Genomic DNA, 19793 nt, shown 5'->3' with positions numbered 1-19793 from the left:
TAATTGGTTTGAAGTTGGAATACACTAGCTATAATATGATATGCCTATATATTATACAATTAATACAATTTGTAATATATTTTTTTATTGTTATGGGTACATTATTTGTAGTCCAAATATTTATACTCCACGACCGTAGGAATGTATGTGACTATGTGAGACACTGCAGGATTCTTGCAATAGTGATTATTACTATTTTAATGTTTAAAAGTATAACAGTTATTTGTCACTTGTCAGTGCCCTTGAAGACAGAAACGTACAACCACGGACTGTAATAGAGTCGTTATAACTCTATAAATATCTATTGAGTTCAGTATAATATTAGTCTTACATTTTTTTCAGATAAATCGGACCTACATATTATACTATCTCAAATTTTAAATGAACCAGGGAAAAAAATGATTTTATTTTTTTGCCGGGAGGTTTAAAACACAAAAAAAATTATTATACAATGTTAATATTTCATATTGTAGGTAAAAGCTTATAGGTTACTTTAATAAATAAATAAAATAAGTTAAAGTATAATAGGTAATCGGGTTTGCTTACTTGATATAAATGTCAATATTCATATATTATTATAGTTTACATAAGTTAATTTGGACATAAGTACATAACCAAATTCTTTTTCAGATACATTTTTATCTAAACTCACATATATGACGCTATAATATATTATAATATATATGTATATATTATATATTATAATATTATTATTCTTACAATATTACATATATTATTATTATTATTTATTACATTACAATGTTAATACACAGTTAAAAAAAAAACTAACATAACAAGCAAAAAAATTAATTTTGCTATTGTTTTAAATATTTATTAAGTTATGGATAAATTTTTCAGCAGCGTTATACAAACTTTAATTTGTGTCGTTACTTTTGATACTTTAGAACTTAAAATATAGGTTAGCAACTTTTTCTATATATACAAAAAATTAAAAACATTAAATATATATTTATGTTTTATATTGTATAGCTTTAGTGCATTAAATTAATTATAAACAGCATCTGGTGTACTTTAGTATTTAATTACAGTTTTAATACTAAACTATAATTATTTATATATTACTATATGATTTAGTTTTAGATATTCACTAAGTATAATATAATATTTTATACAGTGCAAATATATTTAATCATATTTTTATGGATATTGAAAAACGTATATAGATCTATAAAACAGATAAAGTTTCTTTATATTTTACTCAATCTAAAACATAAAAATACAATTTTCTAACATCACAAAATATATTTTTGTTCATTTCTTCTACGTCAAAAAGCAAGTTCACGCACATTGCCCAAAGGTATTATTATTATCTATTATAAAGTCGGGGGCGTAAAAAATTAGATCGGGCTATCATAAGATTCAGTACGCTTATAGCGAAAACAGCCTTAATAAAAATAAATGTATAGAGCTCGGACCTAACCAATATCTTAAAAGCATAGAAGCAAATCTATTCTCGTCAACCTATATACTCAAATGGCTGAATCCCTTAGAAGAATTTAAAGTTATTATTTTATCCTTGTCTTTGTAATAACTAATGATTAATGTAATTCTTATTTTTCATTATACTTAGGAAGATTTTGTACTACAAACTAAGAACGGTAGGTATACTTACGTATTTTTCAAAGACAATAATAATTGTTTAGTATAATAATATTTTGTATCGCTTTACTTAAGAACCATAATTATACTTGTTATTTCGATTGATAAGTACACTGTAAGTGCATACATACTAATATTATGTTATAATTCATATATTATGAAGAATTTCTACCCGTCGTCGTTTAAAAAATAAAAGTTCCTCAAGTAATATAACAATACAACTCATAGTATGGTGTATCAATAAATATATCACCTACAGGTGTTACGTCATTTTAATTCAATAATTTATATCCTATTTTGGCTATATTATATTATTGTTATTATTATAATCTCCAAAAAACCCCACAGTTTGTCTTAAAACCGATTGTACCTATATACATACAGCCATATCGGCAGAGTAGTACTCGTGTGGTGGATTAGAACTGATTAAAGAAGTAGAGTAAAAATTCAGTGTAAAAACAAACGAAACGAGGATAAATTGAACATATTTTCTCGTTCACTATGCAGACATACGAGTTAAATGATTCGGGGGGGGGGGGGGGGAGGGTACAGCCGGAGCGAATGTACATAGTGCACCCATTGCGAATGTGAAATCAATAATTAGTCGTCTAAGGTTAGGGTATCTAGCAAATCTCTATCGCGTGAGTGACCGGATCTACGGTATCAACGGACCTATTATACCTAGGTGTATAATAATATAATATTGTATTCTTGGCGCCGAGTGGTTGCGAGCTTGAAAGTGAGGTAACGCTTTTATAGGCTGCTGTAATTATTACTATACGGCGACGAACGTTTACGCCGCGCACTTGTAATGAACTGTATATTATATACCTATAATAATAATATATTATTGCCTTTGCGATTTAATTTATACAAATGCCATTGTACATCTCCGCGCTTGACTATCAAGACGCGACGAACAGGCACCGTAGTTAGCCATTTACTTGAGTCAATTCTATTAAGTGCATCCACAGCGGTGGCGTTAACGACTATTATAATGGTCGCCACTGCCTATACACTAATAGTCGTTTGTCGGGCTGATTTGGTGACTTCGTACCTGATACAGTTATCAGTCATTAAACGTAATATATTTTTGTATTATTTACACCATTCTGGTTTCGATTCCGGTGCCAAGCATACAATTTTTAAATTGTTCAACAGCAGTTTAGTGTATGGAAAACTTTGGAAAGTAAAATCGAATTTTGCGTGATTAAAATTTTTTTTTTCAGTTTTTACAATTAAACGTAACAATACTGCAATAATAACAGGACTCATACATTAAAAATTTGGTATCTCTCATTTATTATAACATGCGAGTTGTGGATAATACTAGTTCAGACGGCCTTTGTAAATTATGTTTTGGATTTTTATATTTAATTATAGCCTATTACTATAGCGATCACAAAATATTTTTAAATATATATGCAATGTTAATTATATAAAATTACCAAAGAATAATAATTAAACGTAGGTCACAAGAGGTATCCTTTTTGGTTATCCTTGGTAAGACACAATATGACTATCTCATGTTAATCAGATCATACAGATTATAATATAATAATATTAGAATTAATATCAATATATTATGTTTCTTTTTCTTTTATTTCTTTTAATACGTATGTATTTTCTTAAGTTGTAACAACTGATGTCATTTGGAGGTATTTACATTTTTATTGGAATGGCTAGAAAAGCATCTTTTTAGTATTTTACTATCGCCTAGTCCACATAATACAATTGCTATAGGTGGTATACATACACGTATCTAATTACATTAATAAAATAATACGCAGCTACACTGACCTGAGCTGACATTATTGTCTATTGACAGGGTATACGAAATAAAAAAAATAAAAATGTGCTGTAATAAGTATATAATCATCAAAATATAAAATATGTGTGAAACTTTTTATTAAAAAATTATCATACTATTTCGGACTTGACATATAACTCCTTTAAATATATATTATTCCGTCTTCCAAGTCCATTTTTCTAAAATTAAATTATATTTATTTATAAACACCGAGTTCATTAAGAACAAAAAAGGTCTTCAAGAAGAAATAAATGAGGCCCTTTGTTGGAGTCGTAGGGTATGCCGTGTCGTACTCTGCATACCTCGTGTGCACGCTTATGCCCTACACTATTTTAACAATAATATTTTTTATAAAGATACAATGCACATTTTATATTTTATATTTAAAGTTAATGTAATATTTTATTATATTATTAAGTATACACATATTTTATTTACTTGATTGAATGTTTATAAATGGTTTACGGACTGTCAACTCGCAGCGCTCTATATGTGTTGTGTACAGAATACAGATGTACATTTAAATATTTAATATCATAAATTATGAGTTTGTGACGTGATACGGAATCAAGTAGTAGGTACTTAAATTTAAGTATGTTTATGTTTTGAATGTATGACATAGTGTTCTTTTTAGTTTAAAAACGTTTCGATTGAATACCGTAATATTTTTAGTTCTCTGGAGCCTGGAGGTTGGTTATTATTTAATAATATATTAATAATTTTCGGAATTTATGATGAGCTCATAGATGTAAAAGAAGAACATATTAAGAGAACATTCTCTTAAAAAGTACCTATGATGATTATTATCAACATATCTGCTTTTAAGATATTAAATCAACAATCCAAGTTTATAAAATAGTTATTTGAAAACATCACGAAGATTACAGTAAATAATTTGATAAAAGTTAGTGTGTAGTTTCCATTTCTATTTTTTAAGATAATGATTATTGCTCAAGACTAGTGAAATTCAAAACAATTTTAGAACGACTTTTGGGCCTAGAACAGCTTTATGATAGGGCTTTGGCCAGTAAATAAAATGTGGTGATACCATGAAGGATACTGATGGTACTAATGTTTGCGAACAACAAATAATTTATGAATTCAATGATTATAAAATAATCACGTAGAAACGATAGTGTACAATTTTAATTGAAAAATATATATTACACTATTTAATTTCATATTCCGAAATTCAATATCAAATAAATATTTTTCTGAGTATTTTGATGCAGATAAATTGAACTCGTAGTTACTAGTTAAATATTTCTAAGTCTTTTATGTTTTGACATGCAGAGGAGTAAACCAATATTCTGAAAGGTACCTCTGTGCCACCTATTACGCTAATCTGAACTTTAATTCAAATCAACTACACGTTCAAAATTTGATACGTGTGTATCAAAATACTCTGAAAAAAATATCCTGCTTAAGAGTATGAAATTGAAAAATGTATGTCGTCATTTAATAAAGTAAAAAATGTAAAAAATAAATACTCCAAATAATATTTATGAAAATTAAAAATGTTGGCTTTATAAAATCGAAATGCTTTTGTTATGAGCGATAACAATAAAAATAATGTCGGATGGAATGGGTATTATATTGTATGGCATTCAGTTCGTACTGTATAGGTATGAAATATAATTTTTTTTTTCCTCCGTATGATATGATTGTGTTTAGTATTTTTCTTAAGACAAAAGAAAACATAAAAATATATTTTGTGTAACATTTTTTTAGTCTTATTTATTACTCGAATCGATTTCTGGTTTTTTTCAAATACTAAATAGGTAGGCAGGTATTAGGCAAGTGTTGTAAATGACAGTGACTATAATATAGATGACTCACTATGATCAAAATTCATTTTTATCTTTTTTTCGTAGACATTTTTAAAATTGTCTTTATCTTTTATTTTATTTTATTTTGCTGGTATAAGAGCATTATTGGTATTTTTTTCAAGTAGGTGTATGTTCTAAAAAACATCGTAACATAAAATATTAAAATATCCAGTAGTATAAAAAATAAATATATTTGGCATTTCTTTTGAATTTTTTTAATATTTTTGATTTTTCCTAGTATGGTGCATATAGTACGTAAATATTTGATATTTTACTATCTTATTAAATATAAAATATAAAAGAAAAGATAAAAATTCGTATTCCGAATTTCTGCCCTGCCTTTTCTACCTCATATTATTGATTTGATTCTTGTTATTTTTTTGACGAATTCTTCAGACGCCCTACTGAATAAGCTTTAAACTATACCTACATATTTTATTGTTTTTCATTTCACAATTATTTTTTTATTTTTTTAGATCAGCCTCGATTATTTTTTCCAATCTGATTTAAATATTTGATTATGCGGATCTTAACGATATTATATCCGGTTAAAGAATTCCGTGAACGCGCTGTTCTGAATACATTTCTATTTCGTTTAAAATGTTTAATAATAATATTCAATTTTGTAATAACTTCCTTCACGATGTTAGTTTTTGATAAATGTATATTATGTGTCTCTTTCAGTAAGATGTCTATATAGTATAGCGTATATTTAACGTTAATAATATAGTCTTAACTGTAACTTAAACCGCTTTGTGCCATTATCGTTTTCTTTAATCATTGTCAGCGGGAAATATTTAAATATGGCCTTTATATTATTATAACCACAATAGTGAGTTCGACGGATGTGTGCTTTTACTATAGTAAGTATAGTTTTGGGTTACCTATTTAACATTTATAATTAATTTAAAATCATTCTTAAACATGGTTGTTATAGTTATATTGTATGAGTAAATACGCGTTAGAAGTCCACATGTTTTGTGGTTGTACATCTATACATTATTATTACAATACATTATGAAGAGATCGAGATTGACGCTCTGCAGAATATAATTCTTGAAAGATAGATAAATAACTTATATCGTTATAAATCATGCTTAGTTTTGACTAAAATGAGTTCGTTTTAAAATGACAATATTATATCGATCATGGTGGAGTGATACCATAGTACGGAAAAACGCTAAGTACTTTGATTTTACTTTTTAAAAATCTACTATGATAATATAGATAATTTGAGTTTCGTGTTTCGTATATTCTATAGCGTAATATGCATTCAAAACGATAAGTTTAGATAACTGTAATATATCAAAATCGGAAGCGCATGTGGTGAATTCACATGGGTTAATTTGTACAACTACGGTGCACATATTGTGTACTAAAACAATATTCATTAACGCAAGTTTCAGATGTTGACCACAAATAATAAAAGGTCGATATGTGATCCTCATCGTTTTCATACTTATCAAAAGTATAATAATACGTGAATCTCTATAACAGTTAGGGGCCAAACGGATCGCAATAATCACGATTCGCGAAAAGTACTTGCAAGATTTTTCGTTTCAACTAACAACTTCATATAGGTTCCGTGCAAAATGTCTGAACGGTATTTCTGAGTTTAATTCAGCAATATTATGCTATGATGTTTTCGTATGATAATATTGTGATATTGTTTTTTTTTTTTGATATTTGAGTGTATACATTTATGACGACAATATTTATTATTACTCCGAAATCATCGTACCTATACTTGCCTATTGAAGTAGACGATATTTAGTACCTAGGTCTCAAAATAAATCACGAACAAACAGTAAATATAATATGGCTGGTGCCTGGTACCTCATAAAGGTGTACACGTTCACTGCGTGGATGAAATATACAGGGTGAATCACCGAACTCGCTCACCCCGATTTTTTCAACGATATTTTCAAATTATTGAGAGATTTTCTGTACTACTTAAGAAGTGTCACGATGCGGAACACAAACTTCTGTTCATCAAAGGCGAACCCATTCCTCTTTTTTACTGTACATTATTTAATGGATAATTTTTTTGAAAATATTCATATTATACTAATTCAAAACGTGAACGTGTAATACAGTTATTAAAATGTTTTTACTAAGGATAATAGTCCTTAAAATTTGTCTTACGAAAATGTAAATTATACGTAATATTAGATCTAGTATTTATTATACTAGGCCATTTTTAAAATGTATTAATATTATTGATTCTAAAATATTTTTAAACCACCTTAGCACCTATATCTTCCAAACGCATTATACCATTTACCTATTTTCCTTTATATGCAATGTTAAACAACTCAAAAACTACTCGTTCGAATTTTCGTTTTTATTTTAAATTCCCACATTTTCAGAAAAATTATAGGTAAATAAGTCATAACAGAAAAGGGACTCTAGGTATAGTTATTGTCATTCCACGGAAAGTCAGATCTCGATTAAATGCATTATTGAAAAAGAAAAAATTGGCGGGGACGAGTGTGCTCGACGAATCACCCTGTAGAAGGTACATGTCACCCATATGGTTATATATTATTATGTCATGTGGCAGTAGGTAATACTTTGTACACAGATTTTTAGTGACAGATATTATAAGTAAAGGGAAATTGAACTGTTGATGACGCTTGGATGTGCGCAAACGGACGCGAATGCGCTTTTCCCGTGGGAATATTATTGTCATCCACCGAGGTATATATAAGTACTTAGGTGTATCGCCCACCTATATAGGTATATATATATATATATATATATATATTCTGATACAAATCGAACTGACGTATATAATTTACTGTTTATTATATATATATATAGTTTTCGGCGGGGGCGCGTATATAAAATGCGATGGACAGTGTGGGCTGCGCACACGTTGGGGCTCGTCCGAAATTTAATATACTCAATGCGGATAAAACGCCATCGCCGGATTCCGAAGATTTTTCCGCACATTCCGGTAGACGGAACACTATATATCATATGATTTTACAGCGGTCGCGGCCACTGTCGCCACCGTTACCAGCAGTTATTATATTATCCAGTTTGGTTAAAAACTGCCATTCCTCAAAAATATTTAAAGGTCGGTCTGTCTCATATACTGCAACTACTACCTATGGGCAATAATTATGATCACCCACGACGCGACTCCGCACGGCTTATGGCTCTTAGCTATATAGTCCATATATCTCCTGGAATATAATATACGACCTACCTGATAGTACATTTTTAATAATTTCTACACAATTGATATTATTTTGTTATCATAATAAGCCCGTAATACTGTTATAACATAATGTGCATAATAGACACGCTGCACACGAATACACATACTATTGTAAATCGCTTATACAATATAATTCAATGCAAATTAAATATTATTATAATTTGTACGCATTTATAGAAAACTTACAATGTCTCGGGAGCGTGTTCGTGGGGGATAAGGTTGCGTATTCTCTATAAATTGATTAAATTTTAAATTAAATTACAAAAAAAAAGTTATCATTCGTGTCGGTGCTGAATGGTGTATTAATATATTTTTAATTTGAATGCGACAATTTATTTGCATTCGAAAAATGATTCTGTTCGGAACTCTGTTTACCGAAAATTCAAAAATAATATGATAAAACCTGTGAGCTATGTTTAATTGTCATTATGCATTAAACTTTTATTCATAAAGGTAGTACAATGAATTAATAAAAGTAAATTAACTTCCCAAGGAACACCGTACTATAAGGAATAATCAGAAAGGACAATGGATAAGTCACAGCAGGTATTACTTCAATAAATGTTTACAAACCGTTCATTACTTAAATTTATTCAGAATAATTTTGTTTCGACAAAGTTACCTATAAATAAATAAATTAAGATTGATGTAAAATAATTAACGTTTTTTAAGTTTAAATTTTGTTTAATCTAAGAATAGATTTTATTTAAAAACTATATTATAACTATCATCTCAAGGGCCTTAAATGTTGGTAAAATATTATAATATCTAAGTACAATTATTTAAGCATCAACTAGTGATTATAATATTACCTTCGGTGACATATTTGTTTATACATTTTTCTGAAAAATATTTTATTCAAAAATTGTTCTCATAACTTTTTTAAGCTAGGGGTTTAATAATGTAAAAATGTTTTTTTTTTTAAAACTGGAAAAGTCTAGTAAATTTTGAGTGACCGTTGTCCTTAGCAGGTTACTGTAATGAAGGTGTGGGCTGAATAATTTGAATACAATGAAAAATCATTGAGTATGAAAAATGAATCCCAGCGGAGTCGATGTGTCAGCCTTTATTTCTTAGAGCGTTTTATAAGTTATATGAACTATGCTCGTAATACTTTTTAAGGAAGTTGAACTAATTTTTGACAGACACATGTCACATCGTCCGTATAATGGTTGTATAATAAATATTTTGATGTAATAATATCATATTATCATATATAAATATATTATTGATATCATATTATCATATATAAATATATTATTGATGTTGACTTTAAAGTCAATACCTACAACGTTCAGTAGAACGGTGTAAAAAGGTTCGTGGTAGGTTTAAATAGTTTATGTTGGTGAATAAACGATACGAGGACGGGTAGCAGTATTGTGATAAACGGTTCCCACTCGTTCCCGGTTTTTGAACGTGGAAAAAAAATAATAATTGTTAGTCAGGATAGTTTACAGTGTGTCTAAATATTTTGAAAATTTCATAGTGTGCATGGTAGACAATAGTATACGTATAGTGGCAAAAGGTTTCAAAAAGTCCCTACAAATAATATATTTTAAATTACAACATAATAACTAAAATTGCTTAAATAGGTATCCAATTTCTTCAAAATTAAAACTTAAAAAGTCTATAAAAATGTGCATAATATGATATTAATATTTTCAATCTTTTTAAATTATCAAAAGGAACCATGTTTTACATTTTCAAGTTTTTGTCAAAATATTACATTTTAGTTTAAACATTTATAGGTGATAAACCAAAAGATTTGAAAATCCCAAATGTCTATAAATAGCTTAAAGAACCAAAACATTTTGAAAAACATTCTATTTTTAGAAAATGCTTCGGTGAAAATTTTAAGTAGAATTTATGGCTTTCCGTTTTTGAACAATAACAAAATAACAAAATCGATTTTGTCAACAATTATTAAGAAAAGTAGGTAGGTACGGTGATTTTTTTAGTTTTGACCCTCCAAAGTACTAACTATATTCAACAACCTGTGCCTGTCAGAAACCACCCTTAAAGTTGGAGATGGAAGAGTTTTATTTTATTTTTACTATAAAAAAATCTTCAGGCCCCCACAAAAAAACAACCACGTAATTGTAAAACCAATATCGTCATCGCTCAATTCAGAATTTAAACAAATACCAGAGAGTTAATAAATATTTAGGTAATTAGTGTAATTATTATTTCATGTCGAACAAATTACCATTAACAACTATAATATGCATAGCGTAAAGAAAAATATGTATTGTATTTATTATTTATTATATTTTATTATTTCACAGAAATCATTATGTTTCCCAACAAGAATTTAGGCTCTACCTCTATATCACTGCAAATTGTATATTACTTAAGTATCAGTATACTTTACAATATATTGTTATTGTACCCGCTAACTGATACATTTTTACGCCTATTGATTCATTTCAATTTATTTATTGTGTTATGCAATTTTTAATTAAAACCATCGTAAACGATTTAAACGTTTTGTATTTAGCATACATATTTTATTCGTCGTAGAAATAACGAAGAAAAGTAAATTACTTACAATTGTTGATTTGTAATAATGGTTTTCACGTAGATATTTGCCCATTAAGTAGACGGTGTTAGCTAATTATGCCTATATGCTTTATTAATTTCGTAATTCGTCGCCATATATTTTTGTTTATTCAAATCTTGACTGTTCCATGAGATAATACCTTTTTGATAAAATTTGTAGTCTACACCACCAGAACATTATTAAAATCAACGCTTAACATACCTAGGTATATATATTTTATTCATATATTATATATATGTATATATAGTTAAGTACAGCTTTACAGTTTTTATATTTCGACTGTTAAGTGAAAAAACGATCGTCTAAAATTCTATAAAGCTATTATTAAGTTACGTTATTTTAGGAAGGTATATAAGTAAATAGGTACATCAGTAAAAAACCATTGACATGGGAAAAGAATACCTATGTAGAGCTTAAGAGTAAATATTATTTTATGCATAAATTGGTGAAAATAACTTAAAAATGTAGAGTCATTTTATACCTAGTCATAAATTATTATTATAACACTTATGAAGCGTTGCGGAATCATAATAACCATAATATTTTAACCAACGACTGACAAAATAGAAATGAAAAAAAAATAGTAATAATAATAATAATGTACAATTTTATCGCATATTATTCATCTGCGTGGAGTGATAAAACGTTTTATTTATTTTTTAATATTTCAGAAATATCAATAAAATTTTGAGTAGGTTATGAAAAAATAATAAAGTGTCTCTTATATTATCATGATTATTATTTTGATATGTCCGAGTAAACGCAAGTGTAATTAGAAAATTGGATGTGTATAATTTTGAAATATATGAATAACTGTATAACACTAAAAAATAAAGAAGATGATTATAAAAAATAAATGATGTGTCAGAAACGTAAGCCATGTAAGACCTTCAATTATAGTTGGATAATACAGGCAATGATATGTAGGTGATTACTGTTAAAGTGATAATATTAACTCAATCAATGATATTTTGTGAGTTTGACATTTTATCGAAAACAAATTGAGAAGACATACTCATATGTTATTGAAAAGTGATCAAATGTATTAAACCCAAACGACTTCACTAAAATCAAGTAAGGTATATTCGTATAAATGTATGTAAGCATCGTATTTTTAAACTAACAAAACACCGCACACTTACCTTTCAATAATGCATAGGTGACAGTTTCAATATCCTAATAAATGCAATTATTTACAGAGAGAAGAAAAAATCAGATCAAAAATGTTTTATGATAATATTATTTTACCTACCAACTGAATTAGCAAGAACAAGTCCAGTATTCTGGTGTTCACAAGGCTTAAAATAAAATGAAGGCGGAGAAATTTCCAAATATCAATCATATTACTATAGTATACTTAGGGGCTATAATAAATAACTCGAATAATAACGCAAAAATTTACTAAGCACTCGTCAATACCTTCACACACTTAATATTAATATTAATATTATATAATTCTATTTCAAAATTGTACAAGGTTTTTAATTATTTAGTAGAAACCTAGAAGTTATGTTTTAATTTAAAAGGATTTTATATACATAATACAATATGTTATCTACAACTTACTATAAAATACATTTTCAAAACTTAATATTATTTTACAACATTCTGAATGGCACTATGTTTCAAAAACATTTTAATTACAATTTCTTATTCGAATTTTATGAAAGTCAAAATTTCTCATTTAAAAGTATTTTATTCAGAAGTAATTAAAATTATCAAATACAAACTGTAAAAATATAAATGTATGTAAAAATATACATATATAAAGGAAGCTTTTTAATACTTGAAAGTTTCATTAAGAGGCAGTCAATTGTATTATAACTTAAGCGTTGTCTTATCTACACACATGATTCATCCATGTGTAATCCTTATTATTACATTGTTTTGAAAAAGATCAACTCCAGAAAACGTTGAAATAACTCTTTCATTAAGTTTTAATACCTATTATTATTATTTCACTGACCTTTAATAATATTTTAGTATGGCATGTGTCATGTGTGAATAATTTTTCCGAAACATAAGAATAATTGTTAATTAGTTATGTTTTAAATAATACACATAAATATAAAATAGAATATTATATAATAAATCCCAGTTTCATGACTAATAAGTGTTTTTAAAAAAATGCCATAAAATACTTTTGTGATTTCATTACTTTTAATATTCAACTAAATATAGTCAACTATTAAAAAATAAAAAATGTATTAGGTAGAAGTTACCTATGAAGTGTAATGTTTCATATTTTAGTTGTATTTTGTATAATTAAGTAAGTAATATTCAGATCTCAGGTTTTAAGTCTTTTTTTACTCTGAAATTTCACTAAAATATAATAATTATAATGAAATGTAGTTTATATATTTTTTTTTATATTTTACTTTAGGATTAGAGATTTTTCATTTATACATTTTAAATTATAAATACATAATAGTCATTTATAGAATTACAGAGTAGTTATTAGACTCAAAAAAACTTTTCATGTGGAACCTCCCATCTCTGTAATAAGTTGAAAGCATAAACTTAACTTTAAAAAGGCAATTTGCTTAATTTTATCAATAAAATAACGAAAATCAACAAGAAAAAGCTGAAAAGTACCTAAATATTAAAAAAAACAATTGACAATTTTTGGGTTAATCAAGTTTTTTTTTGAAATTTAAAGGCAACTACGACAGTATCTTGCCAAATTTCTGGGTCTCAGCAATTGTTTGTTTTTTTTTCACTTATCTACAACTAGATTGATTTTTATTTTGTCTCTTATCTTAAACTTTAAGAATAATGGTATTAGTAGATATAACGTTCCAAACTCGCTTCACCAAAAGAAAAATTTAATTTCAACTTTAAGCTTCACAAAACGTGGAGAATTAATTTATAAAGATGGCGTGTGATAGTTTTTTACGTGGACGTTTTTTTTAATTTGGGCGATCTTTAACATATAAGTATATAACTCAATAAAGAAGATTAAATAATATTTCTTTAATATTTCAATTTGACATTTTATTAGATAATTTAGAAGCTGCAATTACATTAAAGTTTACAATTGATTAAAAATGGATTGTTGTTAGGTATGATCTTGATAAAAAAATAAGTTTACAAATATTATAAATTACATATTATGTTGATATATAATATTATATTATATTCAATGGTCGAAAATATGACTAAATTATTATGAATAGTCTTAAAATTAGTGTAATTTGTTTGTCAACAAAATTAGTGTAATTATTGAATGCTAAAAGACTCTATACAAAAACATTTTATCAATAATTAAATACTTAATCCACGGCTTTTAAACTTTCCTATAAAATATTTAATAGCTTTTTTTTATCAAATTCAGAGGATTTTTTCATACAACTACGTATTAATAAACCTCTTAAGTACTATACTAACTACTTTAAAAGATTAATAAGTTAAAACTTAAAATTGAAAAGTATAAATGATTCTCGAGAGTTAAATCTTTTATGTATAGAATGTAAATATAAATTACAATTTATTGTTATTTTGTTATTATTTAACACATAGAGATATCACGTGGTAAAAAAAAAGTAAACATAAATGATTAAAAAACTTACACAAATCGTGTTGAAATGTATACAAAATATAATATGATATGTAATCCTTATTCCATACAGATTAAAAAAGTAATTGTATTTGCAAATAAAAGTGTATAAGTGTATAACACACATGTATCATATATGTTATACCGAGGTGAATAAAACAAATTCCTATCACCAAATATTTGAGTTATAGAGTGTTGATATTACTTATTTTTATAAAAACAAAAAAAATGTTATATAAGTGTTTAAAAAAAAAAGGTTTATTGTTATACAGGACATACAGATACAGTGTAATATTTCCTTAGGTACAAATGTACCTATATAAGCGATACAGCAGATCTATTTTCAGAAATATTTTTAATGAAAGAATTCATGACACTTTACATTTGATTCATTTTAATTTAACTTGTATGTGATGTTCACAAAAATAAGAATAAACTGAACCTATTTATATCATAGTTCAAAATAACCGAGTTAAACAAATTTTACGAGTATTATTTTATTTAACAAAATTATAAAATGTTACTTTTAAGAACAATGTATTGATAACGACATTGTTATAATCGTTCATGATTGAATATAATTAAATAAATATTGAACAGTCACATACTAACAGGTCTAATACTATATAGGTACTTTTTTATTTTTCCGTGTAGCATCATTACATGGGAACCGAACTGTTTTCACATGTCTTAACCACAACTAGGTAGGTACTTATGAACCTCAAACCTCTATATTTTATAAATAAGTATAAGAATGTTTCAATATTATATCTCTGGATTTTTATTACTTTAATTTTGAATAAACATAATACATCTACATTTTATATTTATTGTGAAACAGTTAAGCTATCTTATTGAGATAGGAGTTATAAATACCTTTTATGAAAAAAAAAATAAAGAAAAAAATGGTGCCATTTTTTTGTGGGATCATTCAAGTCATTAGTTGTTTGTCGACAAAGACCATTACCTACATAAAAATAATACAATATTATTTCTTATTGACACTTTTTAACAAAGAGTGCACCACGGGAAATGGTTAATGCTTTTTCAACATTTCAAAATTGTAGATTACGAGACTCGAAAACAATACAATAAATTGATATGGTTTATTTTGTAATGATACAGAATAAACAGTATATTTTATGGTCGAAAAAAATGTAATTTATTTTAGTAACACGCTTTTATTATTATTACTATTATCATTATTGTTATTGTTATTTAATTATAATTTTTTATAATGATTTCAAACAATAATAGTAAAATATAATACGGATTGTGTGCGTGTAGGTGGGGGGGGGGGGGGGTCGTTGTTTATTTTTGTCATTATTTTATCATTATCTTTGACAAGAGCATACACTTAAATATTACAGCATCACGTAAAATAATATGTATTTATACAACGTATTATAAAATTAGTGTCTTTTTTTATCCGACAGTAAGACATTATAGTTGATTTTTTACACGATTAATACTTGTTATCATTGGAAAATGTCCAATTTAAAAAAAGCCGTGTTTAAAGATTCTAATCGTGTTAAATAAAATAAGAAATATTGTGACACAAATATAACAGGTATACAAACGAGTATACTGAAGCACAGGTATAATAAAATATTTATTCACACTGCGTTTTAAGACTATGTAAATTATTTGTCGACCATTTGCTCTAAGAACTCGAACGAATTATACTGTATCATATTATGACGTTTATTATGTCAATAAAATTGGATGCCAAAATTATATTATAACACCTAATCTGTTGTTTGGTAAAAAAAAACCATGCACACGTGTATTAATATATTATACCATAATATTAGTTTAATTACATCTCGTATAATAATATGGTTGCTAAATTATCAAACGCATTGTTTTACTTTTGTACCTAGTTTTTATAACTTAGATAGTTAGATATATTATCCTCTTAGATTATACATCTCAATTACTTTAAATAAGTCGGTGTGTACTCTGCTTTTACTTTGTCAACTCGTTCTTCTAAAATCAAAAGGTAGGTAGTACGATATTATATTGATAGTAGTGTAGTACCATAATATGAGATCGGAAAAATGTTATAATGTAATATAAATTTATATTATTCAATTTTAAGATACCACTAAAAATTTTAAAATTATTCACAATATATTATTGTCATTGATCATGAATAAGTTTATTTATATATTATTAGTAGCCAATGTAATATTATGTGGTGCATAATATATTCAAACTGTTTAATATCTAAATAATTTTTTTACCGAGTATTTTAAAGCGTAACGCTTTATTGCCAGTTTTGTAGCAACCTTATAACATTATAATCATTTCTATTGATCAATGTTTAAAGATAAGATTAACGAAGGCAATTTACATATTCGAAACAAATCCCCTGATATACATAATCCCTGATCGATGTTAACTTATAAACACAATGTGATTTGAAAATACGCAATACTGCTAATAGTTGGGACAGTAAGTTTTTGTTTAATGAAAAACACGGTTTTAATTAATATTATGAATTCGTATTTAAAAAACCACTCACATAGTATTTTAGCATTGCTGCATTTCCAGTGACTTCGTATTTTGTAGTACCTACTATATTACATTATATACACGATATTAAAATTAATACAATAAGTATGTTCAGTTTTTGTATATAATATGTACGAATGTTTGGACAATTGTATTACTTATTATTTGTTAATTTATCGCTGTTATTGTTTTCCATAAATTTTGTTAAATTTATTTCCCATGTAGATACGGTATCTACAATGCAATTGTATTATATAAATAGAAACCCGTATTTAATCATTACTATAATTATTATTAAAGTTAAATAAGAAATTATTAATTATTTTTTTATCTTAACACAGCATTAAAAGAAAAATATATATATTAAAAGACCTGTCTATTACAATACTCAAACGTCGGAAGTCTATTGACACGTATTTTTTTTTTATTTAAATCTCTTTATCAAATAATGAACAACTATTATAAAACAACCCTTTAAAACCAAGAATTCTAAAGTTACAACTTTTGTTATCAATACATTGTGGATCGATGAATAGAAGAAAATAAATAATACGATTTGTATTAACCTGACATTCAATTAAATTATTAAAATGACGTTGTCAGCAGTAGGCAGTAACAATACGTTAAACATAATATTAACATAATATTATTATAACTACAGAGCTATATCACCCCATAACTACATACTGTACAGACTACACAATAACTGTGAAATTGGTAAAAATGTTCTAAAACATTATAAATAGAAAGTATTCAAACCGTCGAACTATATTTAGATTTAAAATAATTTACTACTTTTCCCCGATAACTCGAAAAAAATACACAATAATAATATAATTTAAGCATATTATGTTACATGACGACAAACACGAATATCTATTTTACGTACAAGATAAAAGAGATTTCTATGACGTCGTCACAATAATTTCTAAAGCCAACGTAGGTTTTATGCCTACAACATAATATTTGACGTTGACATAGGTATATGGTTTGATTGTGATAAATCGAAATATGAAAGTCGAAAGTTGAAAAAAACAAAACAATAATGACAAACGCGCGTTCGTCCCCCACGAAATCCATCACCTAAATCACATTATAATGAATCACGGGTAGGCACTATCATATCATAGGTGGCAATAATAATAATAATAATATCATATATTATGTGTGACACAAACATTATATTCAGTAAAAGCGACACCACTTACCTGTGCAACATTTTAACGAGACATATTATTATAATATTCCACGTAACGTGTACGACACACGGCGGTGAAGTAACTGGAGGGGTACTGAAGGGGGTGTGCGGGTGAGGGGGGTGATCGGATGTCCAAAAACCGAATATTATCGTTTAATTAATAGTATTATAATAATACGAACCCGTTACGACGCGAACGGTACCTATTTACGAATGTGGATGATGGCAAACGTATATAATATTATATTATGACAAACACGACGATCGACGGGCGAACGCGCAAAACATGTGAATAATAATATAATAGGTATATTATCAGTATATTACGCACAGAATAATTATGACGATATTAATTTATTAATTTTTAACCAGAAAAATTAATTATCGTGTCTGGCGGCGGAATGGAGGCAGCGGCGGCGGCGATCAAATCACCGCGTGTCGTCGGCGCGAACGACGAACGCGCGAGTGGCCGTGGCGTGTGCGTAGCGTTATATTATTATTATTATTATTCAAAATATATATAATACGCGGCGGCGGCGGCGACGGCGGCGACACACGACGACGCGGCTGCCGGCGGCGGACTCGTCGGTCGGGCGGACGGTGCGCGCNAACATTTTTATGTCTATCTTTTACTTCAGCTTATCGTACTCGACATACTCTTGGAATTAAGTTTATTACCATTCCCCTAACCAAGTATAATATTTCATAATCTGTTATCAATTATTTTTTTAAAACTACTGAAATAAAATAACATTCTTAGGAAATAGTAGTTTTTAATTATATCTCAAAATGTTTGAAACTAAACAAAAAATTGCCGATAAAAACTATATATTCTACAATCACTAAGTATTAATAATTTATTATTTTATGTGTTATATCAATGGTTGAGCAACAAGCTTATCATGAAATTCTAGCAGTGGCGTAGCCAGGATTTTTTTTCAGGGGGGGGGCTGATGAATTTTTTACACAGCGGTGGTTTAGTTTTTGATCGAATGCCATAGACCATTAAAATAATTTTTAAATTTTATTAACATTTAGGGGGGGGGCTGCGGCCCCCTCAGCCTCCCCCTTGGCTACGCCACTGTAATAATTGTATTTTTTGACGGAATTAATAATTAATCGTTACACATTATACCGCAGACGCGGTGTACATTGGCACAAAACAAAAATATCTATACCGAGGTGAGACATCCTGTCGGAGCGCCACGAGTACAACTCTATAAGTCTCGCGATACTGTCTGATTTACAGTGATTAGAAACAGAAACGCGAGAATATTATAAAAATAAAACATATTAGGGTGTCTCGTTTTTTCGCTCCTCATACGAACCACGATGTAAAACCAATTTTTTAACTCATATTTAAACGAAAAAAGGATTTAGAGCCTGTACAACTTAATATATCATTGCGAATCATAATACCTATATATAGAGACTTGGAACTTGAGGTTTTTACATGTTTGAGGTTTTTCGTTTTTTT

General features: G+C 27.6%; 1 protein-coding gene across 1 annotated transcript in view; it reads right to left on the bottom strand.

The window, feature by feature from the left end:
- LOC111027053 (FMRFamide receptor-like) overlaps positions 1 to 18841 on the bottom strand; it is a 78464-nt gene extending 59623 nt beyond the window's left edge. Inside the window, exon 1 of the mRNA XM_022305266.1 lies at positions 18327 to 18841. The gene's annotated coding sequence lies outside the window, so the exon portion shown is untranslated. The remainder of the gene's footprint in view (positions 1 to 18326) is intronic.
- Between the last annotated feature and the right edge of the window lie 952 nt (positions 18842 to 19793).

The sequence above is a fragment of the Myzus persicae genome, unplaced genomic scaffold, assembly GCF_001856785.1.
Source record: "Myzus persicae strain clone G006 unplaced genomic scaffold, MPER_G0061.0, whole genome shotgun sequence".
NCBI classification, from domain to species: domain Eukaryota; kingdom Metazoa; phylum Arthropoda; class Insecta; order Hemiptera; family Aphididae; genus Myzus; species Myzus persicae.
Note: the sequence above shows the minus strand (reverse complement) of the source record. Positions and strands in the feature narration are given on the sequence as shown.